General features: G+C 35.7%; 1 long non-coding RNA gene across 1 annotated transcript; it reads right to left on the bottom strand.

Annotated features, from left to right (window-relative positions):
* Positions 1-73: 73 nt before the first annotated feature.
* LOC132803395 (uncharacterized) lies at positions 74-2,193 on the bottom strand. The gene is made up of 3 exons (XR_009638606.1): positions 1,789-2,193; positions 1,617-1,677; positions 74-274 (listed from the first exon to the last, which is right to left on the bottom strand). It is a non-coding gene; the product is annotated as an uncharacterized LOC132803395 (long non-coding RNA).
* Positions 2,194-24,699: the final 22,506 nt, after the last annotated feature.

The raw sequence follows: 24,699 nt of genomic DNA on the forward strand, positions 1-24,699 counted from the left end.
CACACTTCTAAAAACATCTCCTTATTCCTCCCACAAACTACAAGTTGGTTCCACAAATTGCAGCACTTCAAAATAAAACAACAGTAGCAACCCAGTGCATAAGAACAACAATACAGTATACAGAGTATTATACAACAAATGTGGAATCTATAAAATGACAGATACGGAAACAATATAAGATAGAGAGGAAAAAGGGAAGAAAAACTTCTTGAACCTTCGGCAACGAACTGAGACGTTGGGCTCGCCCCGGACAATCAACGTCTCCAACCTGAACCTAGGGGAACGGAATTTAAGAGTGTGAGATGCTAATCATCTCAGTGAGTGACCCTATCTACTAAACACCTTTAATAATAATAATATAAAAATAAGGAAATTTAATTAAGCAATACCGAACAATTAAATAAATAAATAAATAAACAATTGAAGTAATACTTTCTCTCAAAATCCTCACTAGTCACTCCGTTGGAAAAGTTCCCCTTTTTAAAACATTTTTACAAAACCCGATATACGTACTTCCCGAAAACCAAGGGACCAAATAATTTAACAAACAATAAATAAATAAATAAATACCCCAAATATAAATAAACTATAATAAATTATAGTAAATAATTTTTTGAACACCTTTGGGGTTTAAACATTATTTGCAATTTACACCGACAATTACACCTGACGCACCACACCATATACCGGTGATGCCCTCCGATACCCAGCGTCCCGAGCACCGACTGGCGGGAGGTTAAAGAGAGAAACCTGCAGCGGTCACTTCGGCGTCCCGACAGTACCAACTGCTAAAAACCATCACCCGGCCAAGGAGGGGGGCGGCTGTGGCTAATAACCTTGCCTGCCCACGGTCCAATGGCAACTCACGGGTGAAGTAAAAACCATGCGCTAAACCAGATAATAACCGCGCACTACCACGTGTCCATACACCATACACCAGAACACCAATACTGTATGAGTGCGTCTAAAAATAAATAATAATAACCAACCGTACCGTTTTTCCAAAAACCACCGTGGGAAGTATACCAAAATTTCACAAAACACCATCCCACATATTTTATCCAATCACCCGGTACGAAACAGCGATAACAACAAACCACAATTTTCTCGAAATACAAAATGCAACCATAAAAATACCGCGGGCATAATTTATAAAATATAACCAAATATTTTCGTAAAATATTTAACCCAATTATGCCCGGAAAATCAAATTTAAAACCACGTACAGATACCACCAAAATTCACTTTGCTTATGCATAATAAATTAAACCACAATATGATTCATAATTAAATCACACCACATGAGCATAATTGAAATACCAATTTAAACATAATTAATTGACCAAAAATGATATAAAACCCAGACACAAACAATTATTGAAAATACTTACTCATGTGTAATAAATACCGTTTAATTACAATAAAATAATAATCGAGAATTTTCTAATGACCCCAAAAATTTATTTAGCACCAATGGGTATACATATATATAAAATAATATTTTTCCCGATTATATTTAAAATACACCACATGAGCACAATTTTACAGATACCAAATTAATACCACATAAATACAATTAATTACCCCGAAAATATTTTTAAAGGTGGGTCACTCACCTGGAGCACGCAATTAACCCATGATCCACCACGGGATCAATTCTACGACTCACCGGTGCTCCTAGAACAAAATTCACAGACAGTCAAATAAATTAATATTTTATTCGGGTAAATAATACCCGGTACCCGGGGCTCAAACACAAACTTTAACCAAAATGGTCGAATGATATACCGAATCGAAGCTCGTGGAACGAGGATCACCAATCCGGTCTCCGTCGACCCCAATTCCGCCGGAGGTGGCCGGAATTTGGTCGGAAAGTTTCGGCCGGTGTTCACTTCCCCATATCTCGCAAACCGCTTCGAATTTCTGGGATTGGAGGCCATTTTTGGATTCAGAGGACCCAAAATAGGGGGATAGGAGGCTCAATTGGGAGTGGGCTGGCCGGAAAACACAAGAAAAGAGGAGAGAGAAACTTGGCCGGCCGGCGGCTTCTCCGGCCCGATCGGCGCGCGTCCGGCGGTGGCTGGCCGTGAAACTTGGCGGCCAAGCTCGCGAGGTGGCGGGCTTCCTTGGTGGCTGGCGCGTGAGGGCTATGGGTGGCCGGAATTCAAAAACACGGGAGAGAGAGAGGGACGGTCGGAGGGAAGAAAAATAACTGTTGCGTGCTTGGTGTTTCGGGGAAGAAGAAAGGAAAAAAGAAAAAAAGAAAAAGAAAAAGAAAAAGAAAAAGAAAAAGAAAAAGAAAGAAGTGGTGGTGTTTTCCCACGTGGGGAAAAGAAAAGAAAAAGAAAAAGAAAAAGAAAAAGAAAAAGAGAAAGAAAAAGGAAAAGAAAAAGAAATAATTAAATAATATTAATAATAATATTATTATTCAAAAATAATAAAATAATTTGATTTTTTTTCACATGGTTGACATGTGGCATTTCACCATGGTGACACATGGCCAACTTCATTGAGTCACACGTGGCACCTCGTTATGCGTGTAAAAATAATAATAAAATAATACAGTATTTGAAAAACTTTACAGGTCCATAACTTTCAAACCACATGTCCAAATCGAACGTGCCGCTAGTCTACGGACTCGTATCGACGAGAACTTCACAACCATGCATGAGTCAAAGCTCAACCTTGCATGAATAAAAAGTCAACCCCGACTCCCCTTGGACAGTTTGGACCTCAACTTGTTTTGCTCAAAACTTTCAAACCGTAGCTCCGTTTTCAACGTGCTACCAGTCTACGAACTCGTGCCAACGTGTACTTCGTAACGGTACCTCAGTCAACCTAGAATTCCAACCGGATCAAAAAGTCAACTTTTGACCCCTTCGGTCAACGGTCAACGGTCAACCTCGGTCAACGTGCAAAAATTTCCGACATGGTTCGGGACGGGGTGTTACAACCTTCCCCCCTTACAAAAATTTCGTCCTCGAAATTTCTTACGTCGCTGAAGTCGATCTTGGAAAAACCATAACATAAAACAAATAATAAAATATGCACACTTGTAATGGAGGTACGTACGATACCTTCTACATACTACGTAATCCATGATTCCAACTGTCGCCGACACTCTGCTACCAATACAAACCAGGGTGGTTGCCTATATTGGCCGTCCAATCCCCTGGACTCGTAGGCAACATGATTATGGGCTAGCTCTACATGGACCACATTGGTTCGCCGCCTCCGTATGGTGCAGTATATTATCAAACAATATAACATACAAATACATGTACGAACACAAACCAAAAATACTTGAATAAACACCTTTAACTTCAAATACCACTTTGAAAAGCATTTAATTTTTAATAAACGATCGGAAAAATATTTTGACACCCCCGAAGATTAGAGTTATTCAAACTCGGGCAACGAATTTGCTTCGAGACAAACGGAAAGAACGCTTTAAGACGGGTAAAACGAGAGAATAGACACGGATGGGATGCACTACAATGCACAGTCCCTTAGGAATACTAGAACCTAGAGCTCTGATACCAACTGTCAGGACCCGTCCAGAATTCCTTCCCCGGAACCCTAGACAGCCCTGATCCCAGGGAAACCCTACCGAACCCTCCAACGGAAAATCCGGCAGAGCCTCCCCTAAGGGATTTAATTACCACAAACTACCTGCACTGAAAACACACTTCTAAAAACATCTCCTTATTCCTCCCACAAACTACAAGTTGGTTCCACAAATTGCAGCACTTCAAAATAAAACAACAGTAGCAACCCAGTGCATAAGAACAACAATACAGTATACAGAGTATTATACAACAAATGTGGAATCTATAAAATGACAGATACGGAAACAATATAAGATAGAGAGGAAAAAGGGAAGAAAAACTTCTTGAACCTTCGGCAACGAACTGAGACGTTGGGCTCGCCATGGACAATCAACGTCTCCAACCTGAACCTAGGGGAACGGAATTTAAGAGTGTGAGATGCTAATCATCTCAGTGAGTGACCCTATCTACTAAACACCTTTAATAATAATAATATAAAAATAAGGAAATTTAATTAAGCAATACCGAACAATTAAATAAATAAATAAATAAACAATTGAAGTAATACTTTCTCTCAAAATCCTCACTAGTCACTCCGTTGGAAAAGTTCCCCTTTTTAAAACATTTTCACAAAACCCGATATACGTACTTCCCGAAAACCAAGGGACCAAATAATTTAACAAACAATAAATAAATAAATAAATACCCCAAATATAAATAAACTATAATAAATTATAGTAAATAATTTTTTGAACACCTTTGGGGTTTAAACATTATTTGCAATTTACACCGACAATTACACCTGACGCACCACACCATATACCGGTGATGCCCTCCGATACCCAGCGTCCCGAGCACCGACTGGCGGGAGGTTAAAGAGAGAAACCTGCAGCGGTCACTTCGGCGTCCCGACAGTACCAACTGCTAAAAACCATCACCCGGCCAAGGAGGGGGGCGGCTGTGGCTAATAACCTTGCCTGCCCACGGTCCAATGGCAACTCACGGGTGAAGTAAAAACCATGCGCTAAACCAGATAATAACCGCGCACTACCACGTGTCCATACACCATACACCAGAACACCAATACTGTATGAGTGCGTCTAAAAATAAATAATAATAACCAACCGTACCGTTTTTCCAAAAACCACCGTGGGAAGTATACCAAAATTTCACAAAACACCATCCCACATATTTTATCCAATCACCCGGTACGAAACAGCGATAACAACAAACCACAATTTTCTCGAAATACAAAATGCAACCATAAAAATACCGCGGGCATAATTTATAAAATATAACCAAATATTTTCGTAAAATATTTAACCCAATTATGCCCGGAAAATCAAATTTAAAACCACGTACAGATACCACCAAAATTCACTTTGCTTATGCATAATAAATTAAACCACAATATGATTCATAATTAAATCACACCACATGAGCATAATTGAAATACCAATTTAAACATAATTAATTGACCAAAAATGATATAAAACCCAGACACAAACAATTATTGAAAATACTTACTCATGTGTAATAAATACCGTTTAATTACAATAAAATAATAATCGAGAATTTTCTAATGACCCCAAAAATTTATTTAGCACCAATGGGTATACATATATATAAAATAATATTTTTCCCGATTATATTTAAAATACACCACATGAGCACAATTTTACAGATACCAAATTAATACCACATAAATACAATTAATTACCCCGAAAATATTTTTAAAGGTGGGTCACTCACCTGGAGCACGCAATTAACCCATGATCCACCACGGGATCAATTCTACGACTCACCGGTGCTCCTAGAACAAAATTCACAGACAGTCAAATAAATTAATATTTTATTCGGGTAAATAATACCCGGTACCCGGGGCTCAAACACAAACTTTAACCAAAATGGTCGAATGATATACCGAATCGAAGCTCGTGGAACGAGGATCACCAATCCGGTCTCCGTCGACCCCAATTCCGCCGGAGGTGGCCGGAATTTGGTCGGAAAGTTTCGGCCGGTGTTCACTTCCCCATATCTCGCAAACCGCTTCGAATTTCTGGGATTGGAGGCCATTTTTGGATTCAGAGGACCCAAAATAGGGGGATAGGAGGCTCAATTGGGAGTGGGCTGGCCGGAAAACACAAGAAAAGAGGAGAGAGAAACTTGGCCGGCCGGCGGCTTCTCCGGCCCGATCGGCGCGCGTCCGGCGGTGGCTGGCCGTGAAACTTGGCGGCCAAGCTCGCGAGGTGGCGGGCTTCCTTGGTGGCTGGCGCGTGAGGGCTATGGGTGGCCGGAATTCAAAAACACGGGAGAGAGAGAGGGACGGTCGGAGGGAAGAAAAATAACTGTTGCGTGCTTGGTGTTTCGGGGAAGAAGAAAGGAAAAAAGAAAAAAAGAAAAAGAAAAAGAAAAAGAAAAAGAAAAAGAAAAAGAAAGAAGTGGTGGTGTTTTCCCACGTGGGGAAAAGAAAAGAAAAAGAAAAAGAAAAAGAAAAAGAAAAAGAGAAAGAAAAAGGAAAAGAAAAAGAAATAATTAAATAATATTAATAATAATATTATTATTCAAAAATAATAAAATAATTTGATTTTTTTTCACATGGTTGACATGTGGCATTTCACCATGGTGACACATGGCCAACTTCATTGAGTCACACGTGGCACCTCGTTATGCGTGTAAAAATAATAATAAAATAATACAGTATTTGAAAAACTTTACAGGTCCATAACTTTCAAACCACATGTCCAAATCGAACGTGCCGCTAGTCTACGGACTCGTATCGACGAGAACTTCACAACCATGCATGAGTCAAAGCTCAACCTTGCATGAATAAAAAGTCAACCCCGACTCCCCTTGGACAGTTTGGACCTCAACTTGTTTTGCTCAAAACTTTCAAACCGTAGCTCCGTTTTCAACGTGCTACCAGTCTACGAACTCGTGCCAACGTGTACTTCGTAACGGTACCTCAGTCAACCTAGAATTCCAACCGGATCAAAAAGTCAACTTTTGACCCCTTCGGTCAACGGTCAACGGTCAACCTCGGTCAACGTGCAAAAATTTCCGACATGGTTCGGGACGGGGTGTTACAGCATTGATAAGCTCACTCAAAGTAATCTCACTAAGATTCCTTGATTCCTCAAGGGAAGAAATCTTAGCTTCAAATTTTTCGAGTAAGCTCACCAATACCTTCTCTACAACCCTTGGTTGGTCAATGGCTCTCCAAGGACTCTAATTTGGTTCACAACCTTTAGTAGTCTATCAGTGAAGTCCTTAACCAACTCATTTTCTTTCATTCTAATTGTTTCAAATTCTCTTCCTAAGTTTAAAACTTGCATTTGTCTTGTTCTAGTGTTTCCTTGAAATTCTTCTTGCAACTTTAACCAAACTTCTATAACACTTATACAAGAAATGATTCTAGTGAAGATGGAGTCACTCACCGAAGAATAAAGGGCTGTGAAGGCCTTGAATCCTTTAGCTATCTCGGTCTTATGTGCTAGTTCTTTGTGCTTGTGTGGCATTTGCTTTCAACTCCTCAACTTCATAACCTTCTTCCATCACATCCCAAAGTCCAAAGGCTTGTAGGTAGGCTTTCATCTTTATGGTCCAAATGGAGTAATTTTGGCCCTCAAATTTTGGTGGAGTGGAAGGTGCAAAACTTTGAGAAGCCATGACACAAAATCGGATTTTTGAAGAAAATGGCTCTTGGGTTGGATTTTTGGTGAGTTTTCTAGCTAGATTTTTGTACCACTTCAAACAAAAAATGAAAGGAATGAAATAGGGGGTTTCCTCATAAGAAAATAGGCTAGAAAGAAAGCTCATAAGGTCCCTCAATGGTTCAAACAAAGCTCTGATACCATGTTGGAGTTTGGTGTGGTTTTGGGTTCACTTGGCCAAGAGTATTGTACACAAAGTGTTAGTCTTGTGCACAACCTTTGATCCGATTTTTGGTTTGATGTTTGGGTGATTTTTGTGTTTGTTATTGGTATGGTGATATTTAAGATTGTTAGGGTTTTTGTTTTGAATGAAGGCAAAGAAGATGAAGAAGAAAAGAAGATGTTATAGTAGGCCATACAAAACTAGACAGCACACTAATTCATTTTTGCTTTTCATTCATTTGTTGCATATATAGATACAAAACTTGTCTCATACATGTGAGGTGTGTGTGTGTGGGATCAAATGAAAGTCTTTAAAATTCAAAATTTACACATTTCCTACTCAAAATTATGATACATGAATGTTTAACCACCAGCTTCACATGTGAGTGCATAATCATGACAAGAGTTAGTGAGATTTTGAATTTTAAAAATTTATCTCCACCTAATCCTGTACCACTACTTTGACCAGATAGAAGGTTGGGATATCTTCATCCAAATTGCTTAAATTTTGGTATGTGAGATGTTGAAATATCAAGGATGAAATCTGGAGAAGACCAAGTCCAAAAGAATTGGGTAAGGCTTCCAATTTATCTCAAACTCATGGGCCATAACTGCTGGAAATCTTAGCAGTTATGCCAACTTGCAACCTGAATATCTTGGGCTTCCCAAGGCCTTTTTGAGTCATTATTTTTTCCATATTTTCATTTACATGTCTATACAACGTATCCAAGAATCATAAACTTGTTCTAAAAACTCAGAGAATGCCAGCCCCAACAATTGACCTATGTGGCTAGAAACACTGTTTCCAGAACATAGCCATTTTACAAAATAAAATCAATACCCAACAAAGAGATAATTTCTAAGCTAAATACAATAAAACTTAGGTATTCAAAAGACATTAAATGGAACATAAAACATAGACATAAATATTGCATTAGATCATTCAACAAAAAATTTCTTTTAAAGAAAGAAAGACGGTGCAAACCTTGGTGGATTTTGGTTTGCACAAGATGGTAAGATTACCACCTTTTCAATAGAATCAACAACGACATCGTTTGTTTATAACAAAAAAAAAGAAAAAAAACTTCATTCGAATCGTCACACTGTCAATATCAAAACCCTCAATAAATTTTCAAAGGGTTGCTCTCTACATATAAGATCGATGGCCCTTTTGTCCAATTATTTGCTTGGAACAGTTTGATATTGACTATTTAAAATAAAAAAAATATTACGCGTCTTGTCACATGGAAAAAGAAAAACAAAGAAAATAAATAAATAAAATCATAATAATTGAACGTCTTGAATTTTAAATGAGCAATAATATCTCCATTATCTGATTATCTATACATATGGACAATTTATATATTATAAAATATTCATAATATGATTCATATTAAAGATACTGACAACCTAATCCGCAACACCTATTAGTGATAATATTAAAGTTTTAGATCCAAAATCTCAATAATGAAATTTCCTTATTGAAAAAAAAAAGAAAAAAAAAGCATATAAAAGACTATACCGATTAACACGTGAAACATTTCTAATCTAGCTACATAATGGTAGTTATTCTATTCTCAAATCATTATAGAAATTTCCTTGTCTGCTTCTAACAAATTACTAATATTTTAAAGGTTAATTATTAATGCTAAAGTTTTAATTCATGGTAGTTATATTGTTTTAGTTGTATCATTATTTCACTTAAATTTACGTTTTTCTTTTTTTTTAATTCGTTGTTAATTTTCTATGTATATCAAAAATATTTACTTATCAGTTTTTATTTGTTATTTTTAATGGATGAAAGTAAAAGAAAGTTAAAAATTCATATTTTATTTTTCAATAATATTGTAAAAATATAATTTTACTTTTTAATTCTTAAATTAACAAAAATTGACAGATTTATCTCTTTTAATAGTTTAAGAAAATCAAATAAAGCTAAGTGATGGTTTTTCAAAAACTTTAAAATATATATTTAATAATAACAAAACTTAAGAAGTAAAAATGAAATTTTCCCTTTAATTAATTATTCATCGTTCTATATATATGGCCAAATTTTTTTTAATCAATTTAAGGACTTGGAAGTAAGAAACAGAGCAATTACAATGGAGAGACCAAGGGTCTGTTTGGCCATATTTTTTGTTTTCTGTTTTTGAAATATTGTTTTCAAAATAGATAATAGAAAACTGTTTTCTACTGTTTAATGAAAACAAAGAGTGATTGGCCATTAATACTTGAAAACAATTTTTAAAACTGAAAAATACAAAACATGTTTGGTTGAATAATTTTTAATTTTTTCTACTTTTTATTTTTTATTTATTTATTTATTTTACATAAAATGAACTTCTTCCTTTTTCCTTCACATACAAGAAACTTTATGTAGTCAAGCCACATATTTAAACCTTCTTGATACTGTTGCAGAGGAAAGGTAAAAACAAAAATAAACAATAAAAAGGAAAAAAATAAATACAATGGGAGACAAGGGGAAATAAAAAATGGACATAAGGGAAAAAAAAAAAGAATAACTTATAAAAAAATAGAAAAACATTGAAAAAGAAAAAATAAAATTTGAAAAATTAAAAACAAACTGATAGAAATGGAAAATAAGAAAAAAATAATGGAATAAAAGAAAAATGGAAAATTAGGAAAAAGAACAAAATAGAAAAGAGAGAGAGAATATTTGATAAGGGAAAAACGGAAAATAAGGAAAAAAATAGAAAAACAAATAACTGATATAAGAAATATTTGTCCAAAAAAAAAATGATAAAAAAAGTAAGATAAAAAAATAAAAAATAAAAAAATAAAAACTAGTAGGTATATAACAAAGGAAAAGAAAACAAAAAATAATAATAAAAAATAATTGATGTAACTTATAAAGGATTAAAAAAAAAAAAAGAGGAGCAGCTATTTTTTTAAATTGTTTTATTAAGAAAACAAATTTAAAAAAAAGAGGAAGATAAAATAAGAGAATAAGAAAATTTAATTGGATACATTTATCAATGCATAATATTTTATCTTTCTCTCTCTACAACTTTCTCTCTCTATGATATTCCAAAGAATTGAAGTAATGTTTTCTCTCCACAACTTTCTCTCTATAAGATAGAGAAATGTATACTAAAGAAAAATGATGAAGAAAACAAATTAAAATAATATGTATTTTATTATTTTCAAAACAGTTGAAAACATCATTTTATTGTTTTTAAATTTTTTTTTTCATTTGTTTTCTAGAACTGTTTTTGAAAACTAATAGTCAAACAGGTAATCTTTTGTTTTGGAAACAGTTTTCTATTTTACAGAACAGAAAACTGTTTTAAAAACAGATGGCCAAACAGGCCCCAAGTTTTTCAAAATTTTTCAAATACCAATCAGGGGTGTTTGCCACGCCTAGTTGAGAAACATTGAAAAGCATAAAAGAAAAAAAAAATAATCAAGTGTTTTAAAAACTTCCCAACACCGAGTCACGAGCCCCTACCGCACCTAGTTGATGGTTACATGAATTACTCAATCCTCGTCTTCTCACGTGACCTAACTCTTTGCAAACAACTGAACTCCATACTTCATGGGTGAAGATAACCCAAGCATTATAATTTTTTTCACGCCATAAAGAATAATAAACTTATTTTATTAGATTTTAAAGTTGAATTTAGTCTCATTTTTCTCACATAAACACCTTAAATGGATTTTTTAATCTTTAACCATAGAATCCTATGACCTTTGACCACCAATCCCATAACATCCTGACCTGAGAAAATGCTACAAGTTTGAAGTTTTGATAAAGTTTCACCATGGTTGATCGTGATTAATCAAGTGGGTCCCATAGTTGATTTTTTATTATGGAAGGAATTTTGTGTTGACTGAGGTAATATGAGAAAGTACTTGTTGACATGAGTTCATAAACTGGTAGTATGCCTAAATCGGAGTTAAGAATAGAAAATTATGGTAAAAATAAGACGCGATCCGGACTGATGAACAAGTTTGGAGTTGGCTTTTTATTACATATATTTTGGTGCTGATTCATATGTTATATGAAAGTGCTCATTGCTATGGTTTCGTAGACTGGCAGCACGTTTAATTTGGACTTGTGGTTGAAAAGTTACGGGTCTGTAAAATTATATCTAACTTTTCGACGGGTCTGTAAAATTATATCTAACTTTTCGGGACTGATTTTACCGGGTAATGAAATATTCAAAGGAGTCTTTGATTTTTGCCGTGTGTCACCGGTTGGGATGGACCATGTGCCATGTTTATAAATTGCCATGTGTCATCTTTAATAAAATATTATATTATAATATTATATTATTTTTTTCTTTTTCATTTTCCTCTTTTTTTTTTCTTTTTCCCCATGTGGGGAAAACACCTCATCCTCTATCTTCCTTCTTCTTCTTCTTCCCTTCTTCTCTTTCTTTCTCTCTCTCCTTCTCTTTTCCTGCCTCTTAGGTGTCGTCGGATTTCACTTTTCCAGTCACCATGTTGACATACACGCCAGTCGTCGACAAGCAATTTGGCAACTGGCTGGTAGGCAACGTGCCCAAGCTAGTTGTGGCCAATTTAAGTTTTCTAGTCATTTCGCCATTTTTCGACCGACCAAACCCAATTTACCCTCACCCCCCATTTTTGGCCCCTTGATCTAAAAAATGACCTCCATTCGTCCAATTTCTAAATGGTTTGTGAGATACATGGAGGGAAAGTTTGGCCAAAACTTTCCAACCAATGGAGATTCATAACATGTTCCTCGTCTTCTTAGCTTTCTATCAATACATTGTTTGTGAATTATGGTAGGGTATTTAAAAGATACCATTTTTTAATAAAATATTATATTAAATGTGAAAATTTGAAAAATATATATGTTTAATGTTTAAATAAATTTTTATTTAAATTCATGTTGAATTAAATAAGTATGCCATTGAATTAATATTTTTGGAGTTTAAGAAATTGTAGTTTTAAATTGCTGTTAAGTTATTGCTAATTTTACTATTAAGGTTATGGCACATAATAGAATGCATTCCTTTATATTTAATTATATGTGAAATTGTATGTGGTCTTAATGATATTTGGGTATATATTGATTTGAAGGTTTGAGAAAATAATTATATTAAATTATTGTGATAACAAATATATTTATGCATTTAATTATTTATTTATTCATGGATATGGTTTATGGTTAGAGAAATTGAATAAATTGATGGATTGTGATGATGGTTTAGAGAGAATATAAAATTTTATGGATTGGGTAAAAGTGCATAAATTTTATTGCATTTTATCAAAATTCGAATTTTGTGATATTATAAATTTTATAGTTTTTAGATACACTATACAATACTAGTGTTCTATACTACATGATAGCACTCAAGTTAGTATGACGGTCATGGGCTTGAGAGCTGGCAAGTATATTGCATAGTGAACATTAACCGCCCTCTCCTTTGGCCACAGATAACTGTCATGGGTTAGCGTGCTGGTAATATTTAGGATCGTTCCTATGAGGGTGGGCAAGTATAATGCAGAGTGAGCACTAGCTATCTTCCCCTTAGCCACAGGATGGCTATCTTTACAGATTAGTGTGCACATATGTACGGCCATCCTACGAGAGCTATAGGTCCGAGGTATAGTAAATATAGTGCACAGTGAGCATTAATTGCCTTCATGGTTATTTATTTAGCCATGACAAATTGTAAGCAATCAGCGTCGTTGGGATGCCAAGATGACCGATTGCAGGTTTCTCTCTTTAATCTCGCAATCAAATAATGCTCGAGATGTCGGATGCTATTTGACACTACTTGTATATAGTATGGTGCATAAAGTATATATATATATATGCATACTATATTATATTTGTATGTAGTACACCGTACATGGTCCATGAATAGCTAGCCTTATATCTATGTTGCTTACGAGTCCAAGGGATCGGACGACCAATATGGGCAACCACCTCAAGGCTGTATTGGTAACAGAGTGTTGGCAACAACTGATATCATAGATCGCGTAGCATGTGAAAGGGTATCATATGTACCTCTGTTACGATGTGCATATTTCGCAATATGTAGGAATTTTAAGATATTATTATGACCTAGGTTGCCTTATCTATTCATGATTAACTTCTCAATATTATCCTTTATTGTTATTATTATTAATAATATTATTGTTGCTATTAATATTGTTATCATTATTATTGTTATTAATATGGTTGTTATTATTATTCTTATTACTATTTATTCAATATTATTTTTATTATTATTGTTGTTGTTGTTATTATTATTATATTATCATTTATTTTATTATTATTATTTCATGTTTATACAATAATTTCTAATACATGCATTTGTATTTATATTTTTGTTATCGAAATGCTATTAATTGTGGAATTATTTATAGTAAGGTGGGAGGAATAAGGTAGTGTTTTGTGCAGGTAATTTTTGGGGCATGCTCTATCCTTGGGGGAGATGCTGTCAGATTTTCCATAGAACAGTTCGGTAAGGTTTTCCTTATGATCAAGGCTTATTTAAGGTTTCAGAAAAGGGATACTAAATGGGTCCTGACAAATCCCATATCAATAAGGCATATCTCCTTTCTCCCTCGCTCTCCCCCTTTTTATATGTGGATTTGTGTTTTAGCTAAAGTGTTTAAACCTGTTTTTGAGGTTGAAGGCGAGGATAATATACAAAATTTAATTAGTATGGTAAAGATGAGGTGGACAAAATTTTATGTTTTTGGTGGAGAAGTCACTTGAGTCTACCAAAAGGCATTGGTATAAAAAACCCCAATATATATTAATGGTCCAAAGGAGCATCTGGATTTTTTTTTTTTTTCCCCTTGAGAATCTATAGGGATATTAGGGAACTTTTAAATTTTCACTTAATAAATGTAACCAGCTACTAACTCAATCAGTAAGAGGATATAGTTTCACCAAAAAAAAAAAAAAAAAAAGAAAAAAAGTTGTTGATATGCTATTAATTAATAATATTTTACGAACAATCCAAGCATGTATGTGTGTGTGTGTGTGTGTGTGTTTGTACCATTATATTTGGCAAAATAAAGAATTTGGTTCATGATAATTTAGTCCAAGAAATAGATGGGACTTTAGTTTTATTTATATCATTGCAATGTTTAATTAGTTTCATCTATTAGATATAATTTTTTTAGCTTACCATGTTGATTTTATTTTTATCAAGTTTATTTAATAAGGTCCAGAGATCTATATAAAGTTCCTTCTATAGGAAAAAAAGGAAAACTCTCGACACCCAACAAATAACCCTTTCAAAATGTCTCTTTACCATTAGTCAATTTATATTGTCTCTTTGATTTTCCTTAGTTAATTTATAGTTTCTCCTTAATTTTCATTGTTTTAGTTTACCCTTTTTTTTTTTTTTCTTTCCTTCTTTTTAAGTTCAAGAAGGAGTCCATTTAGATCTTACAAGTATGTATATTAATTTGTTTCTGTCCGAAGCAAACCATGAGCATAAGAAAAAAAAAAAGGTAAGTAAAATTTTATTATTTTTTGATTAATGCATGTAAATCTTCCAATAATAGGTATATAATCATGAGCATTAGGGGAAAAAAAAAAAGGTAAGTATAATTTTAATATTTTTCTATTAATGCATAAATCTTCCTATAATATGTATATATCTATATTTTTAACGTGGATGATGTTTATATTTCTATCTTGATATCAATATACATAAATTCATATATATTAGAATTGTATATGCATACTAGCACGACATTTATAGGGGTTCAATTACAAAATCAAGCAAAAACTCAATCAAAGCTACTACACAGCTCATTAAAAACTACTTGAAAGCTCATCTAAAAGTTACTATAGAAGCTCATATTTTCCTGAAGGTAGAAAGGCTCACATTGCAAACTTTTTGACTAATGAAAAGATCAAAATGTGAGTTAAATCTTCATGAAGCCTAAATAGATGAAAAAGGAACTATTTTCCATACAATATTATAGTACTAAAGCTATGACTTGATAGATTTAATGATGCAAACCTGCCCGAGCTCGCACCACCGACAACTCGCTGTGAAGACTGGACCGATCACTAGGGCTCAAGCTAAGAGGTTTAAGGACAACCTTGCTGCCTTTATCCAGAAAGTAATTCATTCTTAAAAGGGCTTGTCCATACCTGAAGATAAAAGACCTGTTTTAAGTATTCAAGTGGTGGAGGCTGATACATCGGACACCCATACATCGGATATTTTATATCGGACACCCATGTCTCGGACATCTGATCTCAGATGAGTTTTGCCTCGGACATCTGATCTCGAACTTCGGACATCGGATGTAACTTAGCTCGGCCAGACACAACTTAGCTCGGACAGACATCCGTTAGCTCGGCCAGACACAACTTAGTTCGGACAGATATCAGTTAGCTCGGCCAAACACAAGTTAGCTCAAACAGACATCAGTTAGCTCGGATAGGCCATAAGTTAGCTCGGACATCAGGCAGACATAAGTTAGCTCGGTTGAAGACATAATTTCGCCTAGATGTCAAAGTCAACTCGTTACCTAATTTGCGATTGACTTTCTTTCTTTTTGGGTTTTTATTTATTTATTTTCTGGACAAATAACTTTAGGAAGGTTTTTATTTTATTGTAAATTAATTAATTCCTAATTTAATATAAAGGAATTAATTAATCAAACTTACATTAGGAAAGGAAGTATAGTTGCGGCCAACTAGGTTTCTTTATGTGTGTGGCCGGTTTTATCTAGGGTTTTTAGGGTTTATTTTGTTTCTTTCAAAGCCTATTTAAAGGCTTATTTTTCAATAAGAATACAACTTTGATTTGATTGAAAAAATACTTGTGAGATTAATTATCTCTTTGTTCTTTGAGATCACTTAAAACACCATTAGAGAATTGGTTGTTTTAGCCTGACTTATCAATAGGTTTTCCATCCCCTATTGTGGCATCTACATTATACCAAGGTTTCTAACCATAGGTTGGTTAGGGGTTGAGGTCCATTCCATTAGAACTTGAACTTAATTAAGATCCTGGCTAATATAATACGGGTTTAGGAGCAGGTTGTCCTAGGTTCAATGATTTCTTTTTTATTTGAGTTTAGGGGATATTAATAAGGTTATTGGGTGTAAAAACCTTTACTGGTCATGATTTATAAAGAAAATTATTTTAATGATCAAACTAACTTTGAAGAACTTGAATTGCCAAGTTCAATCATTTCTCTTTTGAAGGAATTTGGAGATGTCTTCCCAAATGAAATTCCAAGTGGACTACCACCTATTCAAGGGATAGAACATCAAATTGACTTTGTTCCAAGAGCTGCCATACCAAATAGACCAGCTTATAGGAGCAATCCCGAGGACACAAAGGAGCTGCAAAAACAGGTAAGTGATTTGCTTGATAAAGGATACATTCGTGAGAGTTTAAGTCCATGTGCTATTCCTGTTTTGTTGGTAGCTAAAAAGGATGGTTCTTGGAGAATGTGTGTTGATTGTAGGGCTATAAATAACATTACCATCAAATATAGGCATCCCATTCCTAGATTAGATGATATGCTTGATGAGTTGCATGGTGCTTGTATGTTTACAAAAATTGATCTTAGGAGTGGTTATTATCAAATTAGGATGAAAGAAGGTGATGAATGGAAAACCGCATTCAAAACTAAATATCGGCTGTATGAATGGTTAGTTATGCCTTTTGGATTATCCAATGCACCTAGTACTTTCATGAGGCTTATGAATCATGTAATGCATCCATTTAGTGGTAAATTTGTGGTTGTTTATTTTGATGACATTCTAATATATAGCCGAAATTTGGATGACCATGTGGATCAACTTAGGCAAGTTTTGCAAGTTCTTAGAAAAGAAAGGTTGTTTGCTAACATTAAAAAATGTGAATTTTACAAAGATGAGCTTGTGTTTCTAGGGTTTGTAGTAAGTGCTGCAGGAATCAAAGTTGACCAAGCTAAGGTGAAAGCAATTCAAGAGTGGTCGGTTCCTACTTCTATCACCCAAGTGAGGAGCTTTCATGGCTTGGCAAGCTTTTATAGAAGATTTGTCAATGATTTTAGTACCATAGCAGCACCATTGAATGAAGTTGTCAAGAAGAATGTTGGCTTTAAATGGGGGGAAGTACAAGAAAAATCTTTTAATTTGTTGAAAGAAAAATTGTGTAATGCACCTTTATTAGTTTTGCCAAATTTTTCTAAGACTTTTGAAATTGAGTGTGATGCTTCGGGTGTAGTTATTGGAGCTGTTTTAATGCAAGAAGGAAGACTCATAGCCTACTTTAGTGAAAAATTAAATGGAGCTGCCCTAAACTACCCGACTTATGATAAGGAGATGTATGCTTTGATGAGGGCTTTGGAGACGTGGCAGCATTATCTCATGCCAAAGGAGTTTGTGATTCATACGGATCATGAGTCTTTGAAGCATATCAAGGGTCAAGGAAAGCTCAATCGAAGGCATGCCAAGTGGATTGAATTTATTGAAACCTTTCCCTATGTGATCCGCTACAAAAAAGGTAAAGAAAATGTGGTTGCTGATGCATTATCCCGAAGGTATGTACTCTTTTCTACCTTAGATGCTAGATTGCTTGGATTTGAACAATTGAAAGAACTTTATGAGCATGATAGTGACTTTGGAGAAATTTTTAGAACCTGTTTGAAATATGTATTTAATAAATTTTACATATTTGAGGGATATTTGTTTAAGGAGAACAAACTTTGTGTGCCTAATTTTAGTATTAGGGAATTATTGGTTCGGGAAGGACATGAGGGTGGTTTGATGGGTCATTTTGATATTTTAAAAACTTTATCCTTACTGCAAGAACATTTTTATTGGCCTAACATGAGGAGAGATATTGAAAGAATTTGTGAAAGGTGTTTGAAGTGCCGAAAAACAAAATCAACATTGAAGCCGCATGGATTGTATAAGCCTTTACTGATTCCTACCTATCCTTGGGTAGATTTGTCTATGGATTTTATTCTTGGGTTGCCTAGGTCAAGGACAGGTAAGGATTCAATTTTTGTTGTAGTAGATAGGTTTTCTAAGATGGCACATTTTATTGCATGTAACAAAACTGATGATGCATCCAATATTGCTAATTTATTTTTCAAGGAAATTGTGAGATTGCATGGAATGCCAAGAACTATTGTTTCGGATAGGGATGCTAAGTTCTTAAGCTATTTTGGAAAACTTTGTGGGATAAGTTAGGTACTAAGCTTTTATTTTCAACTACTTGTCATCCACAAACTGATGGACAAACTGAAGTAGTAAATAGAACCTTGTCTGCATTGTTGAGAGCATTAATTAGTAGAAATTTAAGAACTTGGGAAGAATGTTTGCCACATGTTGAATTTGCATATAATAGGTCCTTACATTCAACAACTAAATTTACTCCATTTAAAATTGTTTATGGTTTTAATCCTTTGACTCCATTAGATTTAACACCTCTACCTTTAAGTGAGCGTGCTAATCTAGATGGAAAACAAAAAGCTGAATTTGTAAACCAGATTCATGAGAAGACACGAGCAAATATTGAGAGGAGGACCGAGCAATATGCGAAGGTGGCTAATGAAGGCCGAAAACCAATGGTGTTTGAACCTGGAGATTGGGTACGGCTGCATTTAAGGAAAGAAAGGTTTCCTGAACAAAGGAAATCCAAACTAATGCCGAGGGGCGATGGACCTTTTCAAGTTTTGGAAAGGATAAACGACAATGCCTACAAACTTGATTTACCGGGTGAGTATAGTGTTAGTGCCACCTTTAATGTTGCTGATTTATCTCCTTTTGCTTCAGGTGATGACTTCGATTTGAGGACAAATCCTTTTTTAGAGGAGGGGAATGATGCAAACCCGCCCGAGCTTGCACCACCGACAACTCGCTGGGGTACTGATCCGATACAGATGAAGACTGGACCGATCACTAGGGCTCAAGCTAAGAGGTTTAAGGACAACCTTGCTGCCTTTATCTAGAAAGTAATTCATTCTTAAAAGGGCTTGTGCATACCTGAAGATAAAAGACCTGTTTTAAGTATTCAAGTGGTGGAGGCTGATACATCGGACACCCATACATCGGATATTTTATATCGGACACCCATGTCTCAGTCATCTGATCTCGGACGAGTCTTGCCTCGGACATCTGATCTCGGACTTCGGACATCGGATGTAACTTAGCTCGGCCAGACACAACTTAGCTCGAACAGACATCAGTTAGCTCAGCCAAACAAGAGTTAGCTAGGACAGACATCAGTTAGCTCGGATAGGCCATAAGTTAGCTCGGACATCAGGCAGACATAAGTTAGCTCGGTTGAAGACATAATTCCGCCTAGATGTCAAAGTCAACTCGTTACCTAATTTGCGATTGACTTTCTTTCTTTTTGGGTTTTTATTTATTTATTTTCTGGACAAATAACTTTAGGAAGGTCTTCACTTTATTGTAAATTAATTAATTCCTAATTTAATATAAATGAATTAATTAATCAAACTTACATTAGGAAAGGAAGTATAGTTGCGGCCAACTAGGTTTCTTTATGCGTGTGGCCGGTTTTATCTAGGGTTTTTAGGGTTTATTTTGTTTCTTTCAAAGCCTATTTAAAGGCTTATTTTTCAATAAGAATACAACTTTGATTTGATTGAAAAAATACTTGTGAGATTAATTATCTCTTTGTTCTTTGAGAACACCTAAAACACCGTTAGAGAATTGGTTGTTTTAGCGTGACTTATCAATAGGTTTTCCATCCCCTATTGTGGCGTCTACATTATACCAAGGTTTCTAACCACAGGTTGGTTAGGGGTTGAGGTCCATTCCATTAGAACTTGAACTTAATTAAGATCCTGGCTTATACAATACGTGTTGGGGTGAGAAGGTTATGACCAAGAGCAAGCTAGCTTGAAGTGTTAGCAACAAGCAAGCTTTTGGTGATGCTCTTAGGAATGATTGTGTGTGAGTTGTGTTTTTAGGTTTTGGTTATGGTGTTTTCTGGTTTTTAGGGTTCCTAGAGTGTTCTAAGGTGTTGAAGAAGAGATGAGAAGAAGGGGACCACGTTGGGTTTTGAAAATGAGGCTTTGGATGTGTAGCCATTTCATTCATTTTACTATATAAGCTTGAAATTACAACTAGTTCACACATGCCAAGCATGTGAGCTTACAAAATGATTAAAGTATTTGAAATTTAAAAAGTAAAATGGTCAACACCTAACTTTTCATACACAAAAAAGTCAAAAACCAGCTGCAACATGTCTATTCCAAATATAGTAAAAAGTGGCACATGGTTTTGAACTAAGTTCCTATTGTTTAACTAGTTTGGGTAAACAACCAAACTAGCTTCACCTACTTAGTTCCCCTTTGTATCTGCTTATGAAACTTGGTTTGAAGCATCCTTGGTCATCAATAAATATTTTTCCAAGAGCTAGGAAAGTTCTGGAACCGGATCATGGGCCAAACAGCTCCAAAGCTGACCCATACTCTGCATACTGGGCCCATCAGATACAGCAATCTGTTTGGAATAGAAAATGGACTTTCCCATGTCATTTGGACCTGAAATTTGAACCATAGTCTTCTATATATGTCTGTAGACATCCCTCAAAGGTTCAGCCCAAAACTCCATTTGCAACCTGAGATATAAGATAAATAGTGGAACTATGTTGCTGGAAATTATGAATCCAGCACCATAGGCATTTCAAGCATAACATTCCTACTCTTTTGTACATAATTTTGCCTATACTTTTGCATACATAACTTAGGCACAAAACATTATCAAAATATACCTTGCATAAATTAAAAACATACAAAAAAATATAAACTCATAAAAGGAAAGGATTTGATACCAAGGTGTGCATGCTAGCCGGTGACATGCACCATCAAGTGGCAAAATTGCCACACTTCAACACTCCTCCTTGGCAATTTTGTATGAGACATTGAGAAGTCCTCTCAATATCTCAAATCTCTTCTTTCCCAATGGCTTGGTGAAGATATCCACCAAGTTCTCCTCGGAAGTCACATACTCCAACTTCACTTCACCACGTGCTTCAAATTCCCTTAAGGAATGATACTTGACCGGTATGTGCTTGGTCCTCCCATGTTGGACTGGATTTTGTGCAATTGCTATTGCTGAAGTATTGTCACACAATATTACCGTGGCTTCCTCTTGCTTCAAGCTCAAGTCCTCCAATAATTTCCTAAGCCAAACACCTTGATTAGCACAACTTGAGCAAGCAATATACTCGGCTTCCGCAGTGCTTTGTGCAACGGTTTGTTGCTTCTTGGAATTCCATGAGAAAGGACCATTTCCAAGAGTGTAAATGTAGCCCGATGTGCTCTTGCTATCATCCAAAGAACCAGCCCAATCACTATCACTATAACCAAGCAAAGCTTCATTCATGCCATCCTTGTACCATATACCAAAATCACTAGTACCTTTCAAATACCTTAGGATTCTTTTTGCACAACTAAGATGATTTTGTGATGGACTACGCATAAATCTTGACAAAACAGCCACACTAAACATGATATTCGGTCTAGTAGAGCATACATATAAAAGGCTACCAATTAAACTTCTATAGATGGAAGGATTTACCTTTGGAGAATCATCATCCTTCACCAACTTGGTGCCTTCATTCATAGGTGTGGCAACGCTATTACAATCCTCCATGTCAAACTTCTTGAGCAACTCCTTCACATAGCTTTCTTGAGATATGAAGATGCCCTTGGATGATTGGACAACTTCAATTCCAAGAAAGTATTTCATCTCTCCAAGGCTAGACATCTCAAAGTTCAATTCTAGCTCACCTTTGAAGTTGCTCACTTCTTTCTCATTACCACCGGTCACTAGGAGGTCATCAACATAAAGAGACACCAACACCATGCAACCATGAGTCCTAATATACAATGTAGGCTCATTAGGACTCCTCCTATATCCATGCTTTGTCAAAAAACCATCTATCTTGGCATACCATGCCCTAGGAGCTTGTTTAAGGCCATACAAGGCCTTGTGTAGCTTGTATACCTTCTCTTCACTTCCTTTCTTCACAAAACCTTAGGGTTGCATAACATAGACCTCCTCCTTCAATATTCCATTCAAGAAGGCTGACTTCACATCAAGGTGATATACTTTCCAAGACTTTTGTGCCGAAATTGCAAGAAGAAGTCTTATGGTTTCCATCCTTGCAACCGGTGCAAAAGTCTCTCTATAATCCACACCGGCTTATTGTGCATATCCTTTGACAACAAGCCTTGCCTTGTGCTTATTTATGGACCCATCCGGATTGTACTTGGTCCTAAAGATCCACTTCACCCCAATAGCATTCTTTCCCTTCGGTTTTGTTACCAAGCTCCAAGTGTCATTCTTGTTTATCACATCGATTTCATCTTGCATGGCTTGTCTCCACTCTTTTCTTGCCATAGCCTCATGGACATTGATTGGATCACTCAATGCCACATTACACCTTTCATAAATCTCATTAAGAGGTCTTGTGCCTCTCACACCATCACCAATCTCCAAATCAGCCCCTATGGAGATTTCTAGCTCATTCTCATCATATTCATCATCATGGGCAGCACCTTCATCATTTCCTTGTTCCTCATCATTATCATGAGCTTCAAGGCGATTGTCTTCATCCATACTAGCCAACTCCTCCTTACTACAAACCCATTTAGCTTCCTCATCAACTTTCACATCTCTACTTATCACAAGTTTCTTGGTTTCCAAGTTATACACTCTATATCCCTTGGTCACATCACTATAGCCAACCAAGACACCAACTTGTGACCTTTCATCAAGCTTTCCTCTCTTCTCTTGTGGTACTAGGATGTAACAAATGCTTCCAAATACCCTTAGATGATCAAGAGAAGGCTTATATCCAAACCAAAGCTCAAATGGGGTTTTACTCCTCAAAGACTTGGAGTAAAGCCTATTTTGGATGTAGATGGATGTATTAACTCCTTCGGCGCAAAACTTCTTTGGCAAGCCACTTTCAAACAACAAACATCTAGCCATCTCCATGATGGTACGGTTCTTCCTTTCACATACACCATTTTGTTGTGGTGTGTATGGTGTAGTGAATTGATGAACTATACCATGATCCTTACAAAGTTGTTTGAAAGCCTCACTTGTGTATTCCCCACCATTGTCCGTCCTTAACACCTTTATAGTGCAACCGGATTGATTTTGCACTAACTTCATAAATTCTACAAATTTCTCCAAAGCTTGTGATTTTCTTTCAAGGAAATACACCCAACACATTCTTGAGTAATCATCAATGAAAGTTATGAAATACTTGCTGCCATTTAAGGATGGAACACTCATAGGACCACAAATATCCGAATGTATAAGTCCTAACTTCTCCTTTGATCTCCAAGAACAAGATTGAAATGCTAGCCTAGTATGCTTTCCTTTTTGACACACTTCACACACATGTTCTTGCTTCTCCACCAATGGCATGTCTCTAACAAGTTCATGTGTGCCTACCAATGACTTAAAGCTAGCATGGCCTAGTCTTTTATGCCAAAGTTGAGAGGTGTTCTCAACTTTGGTGTTCAATGCAACCGATGCACCATTTTCATCCATATTCAACCTAAAATTCTTGTTCTTCATTCCAACACACATTAATTCATTTCCATGTGGATCAACTATAGTGCATGTCATGTTTGAGAAGTGTAATGCATATTTGTTCTCAAGCATTTGACCTACACTAAGTAAGTTCTCACATAAAGAAGGTACATAGAGAACATCATGGATAGTTTTGATACCTTTGGTGGTGTGTATCACCACATCTCCTTTGCCTTTCACTTCCATCAAGGCTCCATTTCCAATTTTGACTTTGTTGTGGCTGCTCCTATCCAAGTTTGTGAACCACTCATGCTTGTGAGACATATGGTGTGTTGCTCCACTATCAATGATCCATCCTTCATCATTCTTGATGCTACTAAAACAAGTAGCAACAAACAACTCTTCGGATTCACTATCACTTGCATTATCTTTAGCAACATTTGCTTGTTGCTTATCTTTCTTGTTAGCCTTGCATACTCTCTCCACATGACCCTTTTGTTGGCATTTATGGCAAAATGCATCCGGCCTCCACCAACACCTTCTTGGATGATGACCTTTCTTCTTGCAATGGTGACAAGGTTCATAGGACTTCCTCTCGGGTTTGCTAGTTTCACCTTTCTCCTTTATGACCTTAAGCTTGTTCTTCTTTTGATTTTGTGTCTTTTGATGTTGTTTAGACACAAATGCAGCCTCCATTGATTCTTCATGTCTAATCCTCTTCCTTTGCTCCGTAGCTTGCAAGGCATTCACCAACTCGGTCAAGGAAATTTCATTT

This window comes from Ziziphus jujuba, chromosome 4 (genome assembly GCF_031755915.1).
Source record: "Ziziphus jujuba cultivar Dongzao chromosome 4, ASM3175591v1".
Taxonomy (NCBI): domain Eukaryota; kingdom Viridiplantae; phylum Streptophyta; class Magnoliopsida; order Rosales; family Rhamnaceae; genus Ziziphus; species Ziziphus jujuba.